The sequence below is a fragment of the Rhinopithecus roxellana genome, chromosome 3 (assembly GCF_007565055.1).
Source record: "Rhinopithecus roxellana isolate Shanxi Qingling chromosome 3, ASM756505v1, whole genome shotgun sequence".
NCBI classification, from domain to species: domain Eukaryota; kingdom Metazoa; phylum Chordata; class Mammalia; order Primates; family Cercopithecidae; genus Rhinopithecus; species Rhinopithecus roxellana.
Window position 1 is genome coordinate 136204115 of NC_044551.1, and position 16303 is coordinate 136220417.

Here is a 16303-nt window from a genome sequence, read left to right on the forward strand (position 1 = left end):
TTGGGAATATCTGTTATTATCTCTTTGAATAAGCGTTCTATCCCTATCTCTTTCTCTACCTCATCTTTAATGTCAATAACTCTTAGATTTGCCCTTTTGAGGTTATTTTCCAGATCGTGTAGGCATGCTTCATTGTTTTTTATTCTTTTTTCTTTTGTCTCCTCTGACTGTGGATTTTCTAACATCCTGTCTTCAGGCTCATGGATTCTTTCTTCTTCTTGATCAATTCTGCTATTAAATGACCCTCATGCGTTCTTCACTAGGCCATTTGCACTTTTCAGCTCCAGAATTTCTGCTTGATGCTTTTTAATTATTCCAATCTCTTTGTTCAATTTATCTGATAGAATTTGGAATTCCTTCTCTGTGTTATTTTCTTTCAATTTATTCAACACAATTATTTTGAATTATCTGTTTGAAAGGTCACATAACTCTGTTTCTCCAGGATGGGTCCCTGGTCCCTTATTTCGTTCATTTTGTGAGGTCATATTTTTTTTGATGGTGTAGATGCTAGTAGATGTTGTTTGGTGTCTGGGCATTGAAGAGTTATGTATTTATTGTAGTCATCACTGTGTGGGCTTATATGTAGCTGTCCTTCTTGGAGAGGATTTCCAGATATTTGAAAAGATTTGGGTGTTGTGACTGAGGCTCTATCTGCTTTAGAGGACACCCCAAACCCAGTAATCCTGTAGTTCTTGCAAACTCATAGAGGTACCAACTTGATGGTCTTGACAAGATCAGTGGGTTCCTAGGCAGAGACTCTTGCTTGCTTCTCTTACTTTTCCCCATGCATAGAGTCTTTCTGTCTCTTTCTGTTCTGAGTCGTCCAAAGGTGTTGCATGGAGTGACACAAACATCCCTGTGGCCACCACCACTGTGACTACACTGAGTCAGTTCTGAAGCCAACACAGCACCGGGTTTTGCCCAAGGCCTTCTGTCACCACTCCCTGGCTACTGCCTCTGTTTGCTTAAGGTCCTGGGACTCTACAATCAGCAGGTAGCAAAGCCAGCCAGGCCTATGTCCTTCCCTTCAGGGTGGTGAGGCCCCCCAGGCCCCAGGTGCATCCAGAAGTGCCATCTGGAAGTCAGGGAACCTTAGAACCTAAGGAAGTCAAAAACCTTAGAAACCTACCTGGTATTCTACTGTATTGCAGTTGAGCTGTCACTTAAACCACAAGATGCAGTCCTTCCTACTCTTCCCTGCCCTTTCCGAAGTCAGAGGATCCTTACTCCATGTCCACTGGCTCCCCAGTCCATGAGGAGTACTGCCAGACTACTAAAGATATTCCCTTAACAAGGTCTCATATAAGTCACTTTGTAGTGAGTGCTGTCTGGCTTGGGACTCACCTTTCAGAGCAATGGACTCCCTTTTGGCCCAGGGGAGGTCCTAAAATGCTGTCCAAGAGTCAACTCCTAAAATTGGGGATTCCAAGAGACCCTTGGTGCTCTACGCTTCTGTGGCCATGCTGGTACCTAAGATGCAAGACAAGGTCCTCTTTACTTTTCCCTTAGCCACCACATCTGGGAATGTGGAGGTCTCACTTGAAGCCAGGAAGTCTCAGAGGTTCACTCAGTCCCCTCGATGTAGTGCCTGGTTGTCACTGCTGGTTAATCAGGGGTCCAATGGCTCTTCAGTTATCAGGTGATGGATGCTGCTAGGACTGTCTTCTTTTCATCAATGCAACAGGTTCCCTTTTAGTCCAGTATGTGTCCACAAATGTCATTTGTGATCCGGGGCCTGGAACAGGGATTTCAAGGAGTCAGACTGCTGCCTATCCTACTGTGGCTAAGCTGGTGTCCTAGATGCAAAACAAAGTCCTCCCCACTCTTTCTTTTTCTCTCCTCAAGTGGAAGAAGGGGTCTTTTTGGAATCATGAGCTGTGCAACCTGAGATTAGGGGAGGGGTGATGCCAGCACTCCCTTGGCTGCTCCAGGTGGTGTCTCAGTAGTTCGTGTGCCCTCCCCGTCCACTGTCTCTGGGCCCAGTTCAGCACTAGGACTTCCTTAGAATATCAGTCCTATGGCCTAGACTGCCTTTTAAGTTTACTTGGAGGCACAGAATGCTGTAATTCTTGGTGGAGTGGGTTGCAGTCACTCAAGATCACTGGGATCAGTGATTTCCATCTGATTCCACCTCCTTCTTGGGCAGGTGTCAGCTAAGTTTGGTCTGGTTTTCTTTTCTGCTCTGACCGGACAGCACTGAGTTCAATATCAGGCAATTGCTGTGCTCCCCCTCTTTCAGTGCCCAGAGATGTGCTCTGCACCATGCTGTCACTGCTGGAGGGTGGGGGAGGGGTGGTGTCCCAAGATTAAGAACTATTTTTTTCTATCTCTTCAGTGCCTCTTTCAGCAATATGGAGTTAAAACTAGGTACTGTGAGTGCTCACCTGAGTTTTGGTTTGTATGAAAGTGTTTTTTCCTGTATAGATAGTTATCTTGATGTCGTTTCATGGGGTCCGATGGTGGCGCTTTCTTTTTCAGCATCTGGCTCTGCCTGCTCTCCCTGATCATTTTAAATAGCTGGGCTGTTCAAATTTATAAATTATTTCTCCTTGTCTTTGAGGACTCTTGTTTTACAAATGCTATATTATACTATGTGTCTCTCACAAGCTGTTCTTAGTTTTTGGGTTTTTTTTTTTTTTTTTTTAATTTCTTTTCCCTTAATCTATGTGCTTCAATTTGGATAATTTCTATTGACCTATTTTCAAATTCCATGATCCTTTCTGCTACCATATGCAGTTTGCTACTAAGCTCCATATTCAAATATTTCTTAATTTCAGATTTTTAAAAATTTCAGTTATAGAATGTCAATATGTTCTTTAGATTCCATTTCTCTACTGAGAAGAATGTCTATCTGTTCTTTCAATATTTTTAACATATTGATAATTATACTTTTAAAGTCTATAATCTACTAACTCCGAATTCTAATTCATTTGTGGGTCTGCTTCTATATATTTATTTTTCTCTTCTTTTCATGTCTCATCATTTTTGACAGTAGAAAAGACTTCATATTTAATAGCATCAAGTAATTTGGAATCATTTTCTCCAGAAAGGGCACATTCCTTGCTCTGTCAATCTGCTAGGATAAAGAGTTGACTATTTTGATCCAAATAGGAATTCAGATGAGTTGGGTCTGGTTTGCAGCCTGAGTTTCAGTTTATTACCGATTTTAAATGTCTTAAGAGTGAGATCATTCTGAACAATTACAGACAGACACTCTCTAGAAAACATTTGGGATTGAAGCACTACAAGACTACGGAGATGACCCTGTGAGTTCCAAATCAACCCATAGCATTCTGTGCTGCCACTCTCCACAAAAGTCCCTTGGAAGCACCTGGCCAAAAAATCAGCTCTGAGTTTTTGAATCCTATAGATTTCAATCCAGCATACCAGCCCATTAAACTATTAAAACCAGGCTGCAACTGAGTTCTGCCATTTATTGCCTACTTATTCTCAACATGGCTAATGTTCACAGAAAGGGAAGTGGTGTTGCTATTTGCTGAAAAATGTGGTCTTTCTTCTCTGGAAATTCATTATCTAAAATTTATTTATCTACATTTTCTGAAAGGGTATGTGTGTATGTGTGTGTGTGTAATTTTACTCTGCTCTGGTTGATAATTATGATTACTTGCATTTCCTGCATGGATGTGGAACTCCCCAGCATACCAGCACTTCACTCATGCTCATTTAAGGTCTTAGAAGTAATTGATATACTGTTGTTGATTTTTTTATGTTAAAAGATTGCGTTTTACAGGTGATAGTAATCTCTAATAGTCAGTAGAATGTCTGCATCATGACAACAGCTATTGTTTATGGAGTTGTTACCTTGAGTCAGGTAATATTCTAAACGCTTTACATATATTATCTAATTTAATCCCTACAGCATCCCTATGAGTTAGGGTCTATTATTATTATTATTATTATTATTATTATTATTATTATTATTATTTTGAGATGGAGTCTAGCTCTGTCACCCAGGCTGGAGTGCTGTGGCCGGATCTCAGATCACTGCAAGCTCCACCTCCCGGGTTCACGCCATTCTCCTGTCTCAGCCTCCCGGGTAGCTGGGACTACAGGCGCCGCCACGTCGCCCGGCTAGTTTTTTGTAGTTTTTAGTAGAGACGGGGTTTCACCGTGTTAGCCAGGATGGTCTCGATCTCCTGACCTTGTGATCCGCCTGTCTCGGCCTCCCAAAGTGCTGGGATTACAGGCTTGAGCCACCGCGCCGGGCCATTAGGGTCTATTATTAACCTTTTTATACACATGGGGAGACTGATGCATGGAAAGTTTAGGTGTCCTATCAAGGACATACACATTGCAGTCAAGATTTAAACCCAAGCAATCTTTTTCAGAGCCCAAACTCTTAATCACTATACATATTATGGTATTGAGTAAACATTTAACCAGGTTATTTTCAGAATTGTTCCTCACTCTTCTCTCTGTTCATACTCTAGAAATATGTTTATTTTCTATTTTTTTATTTCAATAGGTTTTTAGGAAACAGGAGGTATTTGGTTACATGAATAACTTATTTAGTGGTGATTTCTGAGATTTTGGTGCACTCATCACCTGAGCAGTATACACTGTACCCAACATGTGGTCTTTTATCTCTCACCCCCCTCCCATCAATTCCCTCAAGTCCCCAAAGACCATTGTATTATTCCTATGCCTTTGCATCTTCATAGCTTAGTTCCCACTTATGAGTGAGAACATACGATGATGATGTTTGGTTTTCCATTCCTGAGTTACTTCACTCAGAATAATGGTTTCTGATTCCATCCAGGTTGCTGCAAATGCCATTACTTCATTCTTTTTCATAGCTGAGTAGTATTCCATTATATATATATATATATATATATATCACAATGTCTGTATCCAGTCAGTGATAGATAGACAGCAACTCACTAATAGTGGGGGACTTCAATACTCCACTGACAGCACTAGACAGTTCATCAGGACAGAAAGTCAACAAAAAAACAATAAATTTAGAAAAATGTTTTACATAGTCCTCCAATTATATTATTCTCTTTTATACTTCAATCTCTTTTCACATACTCTGTAGCCTACCAGGATTTACTTCTATTCCTTGTTTACATTTTTTTTTTTTTTTTCGAGACAAGAATTTCACTCTTGTCACCCAGGCTGGAGTGCAATGGCACGATCTCTGCTCACTGCAACCTCCGCCTCCCGGGTTCAAGCGATTTTTCTGACTCAGTCCCAGAGTAGCTGGGATTACAGGTGCCCACCACTATGCCTGGCTCCTTCTTCACATTTATCTTTCCTTTATAATTCAGCTCAGTTATCACCTCCCTCAGAAACTTTTATCACTTGCAATAAATAATACCCTGTACATATATCATATTAGAATTTAACCAGTTATATCTAGCCTCTTTATGTATGTATATCTCACCCACTAGTCTGTAAGATCCTGAAGAATAGGAACTAGAGCTTATTGATTTATTTATACACAATGCCTAATGATGCTTGAAATATTATAGTCACTGAATATATGTTTACTAAACTAATTTCAATCCTATCTGTTCCTAAAATTTACTCTCAGTAAAAATGTAAAAGGTTAGAAATCTTTATAATGGTGTTTGGGCTATCTTGCTCAAAAAGTTAAAACTTAATAGTCTCAAAATGAATGTTGTCATACGTTTTGGGAGATCACTTTGGCTAGAGTTAAAATAGCAAGAAAAGTGGATATTTAAAACTATGAAATTATTCACTTTAATTTTTATCTCTATTTTAATACCTAAAAACAAAATTCAAGTCTCCTATTTCAAATTAAACTACTATTCATTCTTAACTAATAATACCTTTATGTGCCTGACACTTCAGGTGGAATGATTAAATTATGCACTTGTAGAAAGATCTCAGAAAGCAATGACAGGTATTACAAACCTACTATGTTCCTGGGTACTTTTTAAAAAGTATTGTATTTAAAAATTAAGACATTGACTTCAATTCATTGTTTCTCTTGTATATGACATTCTTCTTTTTTTCTTTTAAATCACAATCTGGGCTGTGAATTTTCATTTCTTTAACTTTGCTTTGCTTTTCATAGAATTTATCCCATAGAGCATTGTGCTATTTAGCTTTGTTAGATAGGTACTTTAAGCAAGGAAGCAGAGATATAGAGGCATTTTATTTTTCTCAAATGAAAAAGCATTTGATAGCACATTCTCTGTTTAAAAAAAAAAAAAGTAATAGGCTCAATGGTGGGCTGTACACGGAGGGATTAAGCCAGAGCACAAAGTCTTTAAGGCACTTCTTTCCATCCTTTGCATATGTAGAATATGTTTTGCTGCATTGCATGGGTTAAATGCATTTGCTCTATTGATTTGTAAAGTTGAAGTCCTGTCACAGTCACTTGGGGTAAGCTCCCCAGATAACTTCGTATTTAGTTCTTGCAAAGTTGTTTATGCTTGAAACCCTCTTGGATTCATTTTATGCTTTACAAGGAATGTATATAGCACCCAACTATAAAAACTGCTGAGAATACCGATCCTAAGAAAGAAGAAACAGAAGATTTAGTTTTGACATCTTGTGTTCTAAAATTGGTGGTTCAGGCCAGGCGCTTTGGCTCACGCCCATAATTTCAGCACTTTGGGAGGCCGAGGCAAGTGGATCACTTGAGGTCAGGAGTTCAAGGCCAGCCTGACCAACGTGGTGAAACTGTCTCTACTAAAAATACAAAATTAGCCCGGCACTGTGGTGCACTCATGTAATCCTAGCTCTCAGGAGGCTGTGGCAGGAGAATCACTTGAACCTGGGAGGTAGAGTTTGCAGTAAGCAGAGATGACGCCACTGCACTCCAACCTGGCAACAGAGTGAAACTCCGTCTCAAGATAAATAAATAAATAGTAAAATTGGTGGTTCAGTAACTAATAACCCCTGCTATTCTTTGAATTTCTACTTTATTTCGTTCTAATTTAACTTCGTTTCTTAGATGCCTAGCCAGAAAACATGTGTGTGTTGTCTTTCTAAAACTGCTACATGTGCTTTTGCTATGGAACAAAAAAGAGCAATCATCTGACAACCATTTTCCTGGATGAAGGTGTCCAGTATGGCAGGGAAGGTTTTTCAAATGTCGGGGGCAATACTGTCACATCTATTCACCAGAGAAGTTGCAGTATTTTATGTTAAGACAATTTTTTTAATCTCCTAAATGGGATTGCTGCATCAGTTAGACTCAGGCTTGTGACAGATTTTAATGTAATAGGAAAAGATCTATGTACCAATTAATTTCCTGTGGCAGTCAATGTCCTCTCCTCTCCAGGGGGAGTAGGAACACCAGTTCTAACAAACTATCTTCAAGTTTGAATGTAGAAATCATTCCCCCTCCCAAATAATGTCTAAAATCAGTGTAACTAATTGATCCTTCTCCTTACCTTCAGCCTTTATAGGTAGAATATGGGCCAAAGATATTTTCTTTTCTCTTTTGCAACCACTCATAGTTACCTATACTCCTTGGTGAACTTTGATTCTCACTACAAACATAATAATAATAAAAAGAAAGAGAAAGTAGACTCCAATGTATTTTCCCCTCCAACTTAAACCTCTTTATATGTGTCAAAAATCATACATGAAGAATAAAATAAAATAAAGTTATATTAATATATATGTGAGTGTATTTACATGCATGCCCTTCTATGTTTACATATTCAAACATTTATTCACATATGTAATTCGAAAATAATTTATCATTATTGCCTAGTGACAAAATTTGAGGTTTGGAAACAAATCTGTTTAAAATATTATCTTATAAGCTATGTGAACTTAGGTAGGCCAATTAATTTCCATGAGATATAACTTCTATATGAAAAATGAAGATACTAATACCTGTCTTGCAGTGTTGCAATAAGGAGCATACGGATATATTATATAAAACATTCAGCATAATTATCGGAACATGGTAGGAGCCCAAAAAGTAGCAGTTATTAATATTTATTCTGCTACTTCTATTACTTTCTAGTCATTGGAAAAAGTGCTCAGAGATACATAATCAAAGAAAACATAACATCTTTTCTTAAGAACCTCAAAGTCTACTAAGAAAGAGGCCAAGACGGGTGGATCACGAGGTCAGGAGATCAAGACCATCCTGACTAACACGGTGAAACCCCGTCTCTACTAAAAAATACAAAAAAATTAGCCGGGCGAGATGGCGGGCGTCTGTAGTCCCAGCTACTCGGGAGGCTGAGGCAGGAGAATGGCAGAAACCCGGGAGGCGGAGCTTGCAGTGAGCTGAGATCGCGCCACTGTACTCCAGCCTGGACGACAGAGAGAGACTCCATCTCAAAAAAAAAAAAAAAAAAAAAAAAAAAAAAAAAGACTAGAAAAAGCAGCAACAACTAAAATATAGGGTGATGACTGCTATTAAAAATATTAAACACTTGGGTGTACCTTCAAGTATAGTGGAGTAGGGCAAAAATCTGTGAGGCAATGGTTGACAAAAATATTTGTATCTTTACTGACTTAATTGACAATAGTTACCAATGGGCTTTTATTTTGTTACTTTTTAAAATTTATTTCGTATTTTTTTATTGTTTAGTAGTTTTTGTTTCTAGTTAGCATCTATTGTACTATGAACTTGAATATCAGAAAAGTAGAGGGTACCATTTAACTCAGAAACGTTGACTAGTCTTGGAATCATAAGAAAGGCTTATACCAACAAAGGATCTCTAAGAATATAGTAATGTGTGTTGGAACACACACTTTGGTGTGGACTTCCCAATTGATGTGAAATTCAATTGGATTTGTCAAAATGAACTTTAGATGTTTGGAGATCATCGGTATTTTACTATCATTCCTATAATACTGAGACAATTTTTCCCAATTTCAAAGTTTTAGCACATGTAATAGTTTAATATATAAAGAAGAGTCTGTAAGATGGAGTGAAGTAGTTTGCAGAGAACTCTAAACTTCTAAGATATAGAAGTGAATATGGTCCAGACCACAGTAAAATACAATAACCCTAAAAGTTACTGGGTGTCTGGATCAGCAGCTGAAATTAGGAGAATGATACAGCGTACATAGGAACTTTGTCCATTATTCTGATGATTCTGATGTGCATAACAGAACTTAAAATGTGTAAGTTCCTGGGAATCACTCTTCTATGCTTTTTGAGAAAGAAGTTAGAAGAATTTGATATATTGTGAGCCTTTAGCTGATACAGAGAGATGAGAAATCTGAGTTGTTAATAATTAAGTGAGAGTAGCTAGGCATGAATAGAAAATGAAGTACTTAGAGAGGAACATAAAATAAGAATAATGAGGAATTAAAGAAAAAAATACAAAGAATTCAAGCATGGATAAGAAATAGAAATACTTAGGAATCAAAATTCAAGAAAATATGGAAGAAAACGAAACAATATATGAAATAAAGAAAAATGGACACTAATACAAGTTTTTGAACAAACATACAATTTTAGCCTAAATATTCTTATTATAGCTCCCCTTTTTGTTTCTCTCCTTCAGATTCTAGATAGTTCTAAAAAACTCACACATTTTTATCCTGATTTTCTTGCTATTTTTCATGGCTAGGGAAGCAGGAAGAGAAAAATGAAAATTGCCCAAGGTGAAACGTATGTAAGAAGCTGAGCTGTGACTTTAACTTAGATATACCTGAATCCATCATAGCATGTGTACTTTCTGAATTTTAATTATATCTTTTTACAAATATGGAGAAAACACAGCAAATTATTTATACATATAGCTTTAAGATGTTTTCTATCACAAGTATTTGTAGCTCTAACTTCCTCTTTCATCTGTTTTGCCCTAAATATTCATCTCACTTTGCTGATTTTCTCTGATGTTAGCGTTCACTTAAGGTTCAATTTTAGGAAGTTGACTTTTTAATAAGATTTTTTAAAATAGTTTCCATATTTAGCCAACCTTGCAGTTCTTAACAGTAAATGGAAGAACAAATAGCAAGCATAAGGTAAAACATCAGTGTGTTTAACTTCCAGGTGAAACCAAATTTTGGGATCGTTGACTAAGATTTGTATGTAATCCTTGCAGTCTAAATCTATCAATATCTGAACATGACACTCTTCAAAAAGGGCTTCATTTTTCTCATTATTATAATAATATTTCTTAAGTTTCCAAAAATGGTTCTCTCCCTCTAAGCATTTTCAGCTTGGCAGATATCTCTTTTCTGAAGTCCACTAATTCAGGTCATATGCCATGACTACATATTGATACTGATATATATAAGCATATATTAACATATAATGTATATGTGAACAAATACATATGAATATATAGTCAAATATGGAAGAATTTGTTTCTGACTCTTGAAAAGACAATCTGGGTTTTGTTTTAAAAATATGCTTTTCTTTAGTATACATGTGTAATGCCACCCCTTGTTTTTCTCTAGTGAGTGCCTAAAATTAACGATTCTTTTTATTTTGGTTGTTACTTGGGTTCAGAGAGGTGCTTAGTACTGAGCCCTGCAACTATTGATGATGTGAACAGGAAGATGGATAGGAGGTGGAAGAATGGCAGGAAATATTTTATAATTTATGCCGTTTCATGGAAAAAATGTTCTCTTTACTTACTGCATAGTGTTACTATTATTATCATTTGGTGGGCTTGAGGCATGGGCCACACACATCATCTGCTTAAAAATAACTCTACAGCTTGTCTGGGTGTCATTATAGTGTTTGTTTCATAACAACTGCCTTTGAGTCTTCATTAAAATTCAAGTGGGCTAGGACTCAGAGCCAACAATAGGGCCTGTATATACTAATAAGAGCACAGTCTTTATTTGGGAAGACTCTGGCAGGATCAGAGTAGGGTGTGTCAAAAACTAGGCATGCTGCAAAAAAATGTGAGGCCCAGAGAAAATGAATGAGACAGGATGAGACCATTGGAATGTATTTCACCCAAATAGACCATGTGGTATTTAGTTAAGTCATGGAATGAGAGGGAATAGATGCTGAGCCAAAGAACCTGGATGAGGGGGCATACCGCCAGCACTTCAATGACTGACCTAGGGAAGTGAATGTTAAAGTGTTGGGGGGGTTTCTTAAGGAGATTTCTAAAAGTAAATGGAACGGCCCAGGATTTTCAGTAGACATTTTATAAAACTATGGAAAACTCACCTTAGGTTTAGAAAGTGGTACAACAGTCTTAAGAGCAACCTCTACTCCTTCATTTATTGAGATGACACCTACATTTATAACATTAAATCTTCATAAAAATCCGGGGAATATCAAGTGTGAATTTCATAGACTTAAACTATAAATTAAATATTCAATATTTTTATAAATATTTCTTTTTCCTGAATTAAAATACTTAATAATAAGGGATAATCAGGCTTTGGTATATGTGTTTGGGGATATGGTGGAAATAGAGGCTTGTTACTAAAATGTTGCAGGATGAAGTAGGAGGGGTAAATGATTGTTGTAGCATAACAGAGGTAATCATATACAGCAACTTGCTTAGAAATCACACCTGGCTAACATGGTGAAACCCCGTCTCTACTAAAAAATACAAAAAACTAGCCGGGCGAGGTGGCGGGCGCCTGTGGTCCCAGCTACTCGGGAGGCTGAGGCAGGAGAATGGCGTGAACCCGGGAGGCGGAGCTTGCAGTGAGCTGAGATCCGGCCACTGCACTCCAGCCCGGGCCACAGAGCGAGACTCAGACTCAAAAAAAAAAAAAAAAAAAAAAAAAAAAAAAAAAAAAAAATCACACTTGCCTTCACCTTCATTCATTCTCTGATCCTCTTCCTTGTCATAGTTCTGCTATGTGAAGCTAAAATTACTGCTGATTTTGGGCAATGGAAAGTCTACTCTTTTGTAAGGAAGTAGGAAATTTACCTTTATTGTACACTGTTAAAAATTTTTTTAAAAAAGGTAGATCTAACAGATATTTATGGATAAAAGGGTTAAAAATCCCTTCTTAAAATTTTTGTTTATGGTTTATTCAGTATGCTTAGTGTGTGGGAAAAATGCTGACCATCACAGTTGGTTACCTAACACACATGTTGGTAGCAAAGACAGAAAGACAGAGAAATATGCAGTAGTGCATAGTCAAAGCAATAAATTCCCAGCCTGCTGTAAGATGTTAAATAATTCATAGGGAAATGATGCTAACTTTTCTAAATTAACAAAAGTGGAATGTTACTTTTTCTTCTTCTTATTATTATTGGTAAGAGGAAAAGCCCTAGAGAAAGTAGTTTTGTCTTTCTTTTTTTTTCTCTATTTTCTGATGCATTTATAGGAAGCTAGATTATGGAAGAAGAGCAGTTGTGATTCTAATGTTTAGTTCTTTAGAAAAAGAAAGTCATTTAAAATATGATGCTACATGAAATTAATGTTACAGATTAGACATATAGATAAAATGCATGCTGTCACAGCAATAGAACAACTACTGGAGTGTAAATCAGCTTCAGGAATATGTCTTATCTTTGGCATGAAAATTTTCATAAAAGGAACTTCTAACCAAAAGAATAACACATATATAAATAGATGGGGGTCAGCATTTCTAATACGTAATAAAGATATATCTCCTTCCATGTTCATTGCAGCATTATTCACAATAGCCAAGATATAAAATCAATGTGTCTATCAGCAAATGAATGGATAAAAAATATATGGTATATATACACGATGGAATACTATTTAGCTTATCATGAGTATGAAATGAAATGAAGAAAATCCTATCATTTGAGGCAATATTGATGAACCTGGAGGGCATTATATTAAGTAAAATACAGGAAGTAAAATATAGTAAGACAAATATCCTATGGTCTCACATATGTAAAACTAAAATATATTTAACTTATAGAAATAAAAAGTAAAATGGTGGTTATCAGAGGCTGTTGTGGGGAGGTATTAAGAGATGCTGGGGCCCAGTATGGTGGCTCACACCTGTAATCCCAGCACTTCGGGAGGCCGAGGGTGGTGGATCACGAGGTCAAGAGGTCGAGACCATCTTGGCCAACATGGTGAAACCCCGTCTCTACTAAAAATACAAAAATGAGCTGGGCGTGGTGTCCCACGACTGTAGACCCAGCTACTTGGGAAGCTGAGGCAGGAGAATTGCTTGATCCCAGGAGGTGGAGGTTGCAGTGAGCTGAGATTGCACTACTGCACTCCAATCTGGCAGCAGAGCAAGACTCTGTCTCAAAAAAAAAAAAAAATAATAATAATAATAATAAATAAATAAATAAAAATAAAAATAAAATAAAGATGTTGGTCAACAGACACAAAATTGCATGTGGATAGGAAGAATAAGTTCAAGAAATCTGCTGTGTATCATGGTGACTACTATTTGTAACAATAAATTGTATACTTACAAATGTAAAGAAGGCAAATAAAAAATAATGAGTATGTGAGGTAATGCATGTGTTAAACAGCTGGATTTAGTCATTCCACAGTGCACAGATAAACCAAAACATTATGTCCTTCACCAAAAATATATATAATTTTTACTTGTCCATTAAAAAATGTGTTTCTTTATTTGAATGAGACCACTGGTTCTCAATCTGCACAATTATGTCACCTGGGGAATTTTAAAAATAATTACAATGTTCAGGCTAAGATAAATTAAATTTGGAAGAAAAATGGGAATATGAGCAGTAATGTAATCATAGCATCAATGATGTTATCATTTTTAATTTTCCCACATTCCAGTGTAAAAACAGAGTTTGTAGATAGCCACACCAAACACACACACACACACACACACACACACACACACACACACACACACACATGAACAGCTCATATCACAAAATTAAATCACAAGATAACTCTATGAGCCACAAAATATAAGCGGGTGGGGGATGTCCAACAGCCATCGGAACTGCAAAGTCTCAGTGTTGATGCATGAGGAAGCAGTGGGGAGAAAAGAGAGGGATGCAATCAAGCATTGGATGGACTTGAAAATGCCAACCTTACATTTTAGGAGAACCCTAAAATATACTCTTGGGTACATACCAGGAGAAAGAGTTAATTTAAGAATAACAGCTAAAACAAAGTGAGGTTTTGCTCACTTTAGTGGTGAATAAGTGTAAAGACACCAAAACAAAGACTAAAATGATTGGAGCAATCAAGTCCCTGTAAAGGTTCAAAACTGGCCAAGCAGGGCTTTCTTCTAAAAGAGTTTTATGCTGAGAGGAAACTGCTGGGAATAAATACATGTTGAGCATGAGAGAAACAATAAAATTTTAAAAAAGAAAAGGCCTACACAAAAATGTGGAAGGGGGAAAAACAGAAAATCTCAGAAAGCAAGCAGACAGATATTTTAGTGCTGCAGGGAGACAGCGATAGATAGATTAAATAGATAGATAGATAGATAGATAGATAGATAGATAGATAGATAGATATATGTTAGATAGATAATAGATACATATACACATACACACACACATACACATGCAGAGAGAGAGAGAGAGAGAAGGAATATTGAACTTGAAAAAGATACTACTTCCTTTTAAGAAGTCAGGAATACCAATTTCACATAAAAATGAACAACAAAAAGCTATGGAGGTCAAATTTATTTAAAGTTATTTTAACAAAAAATGATAAATAGTAAATTGTATTTATAGAGATAATAAAAGTATGCCAGAAAAATGAGCATAAACAGATTAAAACTGTAGCATATTATTTTATGTGCTAATATAAAATAGCATATATTTTCATATAGAGATACATGAAGAAAATAATATAAAACATGAAAGAGCAACATGAACCAAAGTTAGAGTAAAAGAGAAATCTGATTCCAGAGTATAGCAAAGAATTAGAAACAAGAGGAAAAATAGTTTCAGAAAAGAAAACTAAATTAGAAGGAACACGAAAGCAAATAAACCTAAAACATTATATCTTAAGAGGAATTAAATTAAGAAGGAGGAATGTGTAAAATTTAAAATGAATTGATGAAAAAGAGAAAAAAGATTAGAAAGAAATTCAGATTGAAGATAGACAAAGAAGATCCAACATATGGGCCACAGGAGTTCCTGAAGAGGAAAATATAAGCAAACAGGTTTTTAAAAGCCAAAAAACCCTCTTATTCAAGGATACTTTCCTGAAATAAAAATTAGGACATTTTTTTAAAAGAATATCTTTTATCAGCCAGGTACAGTGGCTCATATCTGTAATCCCAGCACTTTGGGAGGCCAAGGCAGGTGGATCACGAGGTCAGGAATCATAACCATCCTGGCTAACACAGTGAAACCCCGTCTCTACTAAAAATGTGAAAAATCAGCTGAGCATGGTGGCATGCACCTGTAGTCCCAGCTACTCTGAAGGCTGAGGCAGGAGAATCGCTTGAACCAAGATGGCAGAAGCTTCAGTGAGCCAAGATCTTGCCACTGCACTCCAGCCAGGGCAACAGAGCAACACTCCATCTAATAAAAAAAGAAAATAAAGAAAAAGAATACTTCTTATTAGGAAACAAATTAGAACAACATATGTAAGTAATGCAGAAGAAAGTGTGAGCCAAGGATTTTATATCTAGCAAAATGAACTTTTAGATAGAGAGAAGAAAGGGAATCTGTAGTCAACATGGAGGAATCAGAGAACTATGTTCCCATGAGAATGCCTTAAAGAATCTAGTAGAGAATAAACTTGACCACCAAAATGACTATGTAGACATTGACACAAGGACTTATTATCAGCAAGAGGAAACAGTTGTAGAATGAAACGTAAATAAATGTTAACACAAATATATATAGTATTTAAAGACTATATTCTTCATTAATAATAATATAGTATATTTATTAAAAATATGGGCAAAGTAGATATCATATGCTAAAAAATAACTACCTTTCATGATCATATTTGAGTAAAAATAGTATTTTCCTGTAGTAATTGGTCTTATATGATTAAAGCAAATTAGTAACTATGGAATATTTTCATTCTATCATACCTTGCGTATAGAAATATAATTATAATACAGAAAGTTACATTAAATTCCTATTGATGTGTATTGTAATTAAAAGGGTAAATCAAACTTATGAAGTGTTATATTTTTAAATAATATTATATATATATATATATATTTGTTTACATATTGTGGTTCTTGCTACTACTAAAAAGGCCTAGAAATAATAATAAATCTAGTAGCATCTATCATCCCAGATTGTGACCTGGTAATATTATTTTCCACTAAAATAAACAAAGATGTCTTGAATAAATTAATGAGTCCATGTCTTTGGTAGGAAATGTGCAAGATGAGTTTGCATCATCTTTCATACTAGATGACATGAAAACTACCAAATATTACTACTCATATCAAAGAACCATAGAAGCTAAAATAAAGAGGCTTCCACTGACCAAATAGGGTACAATTTAGC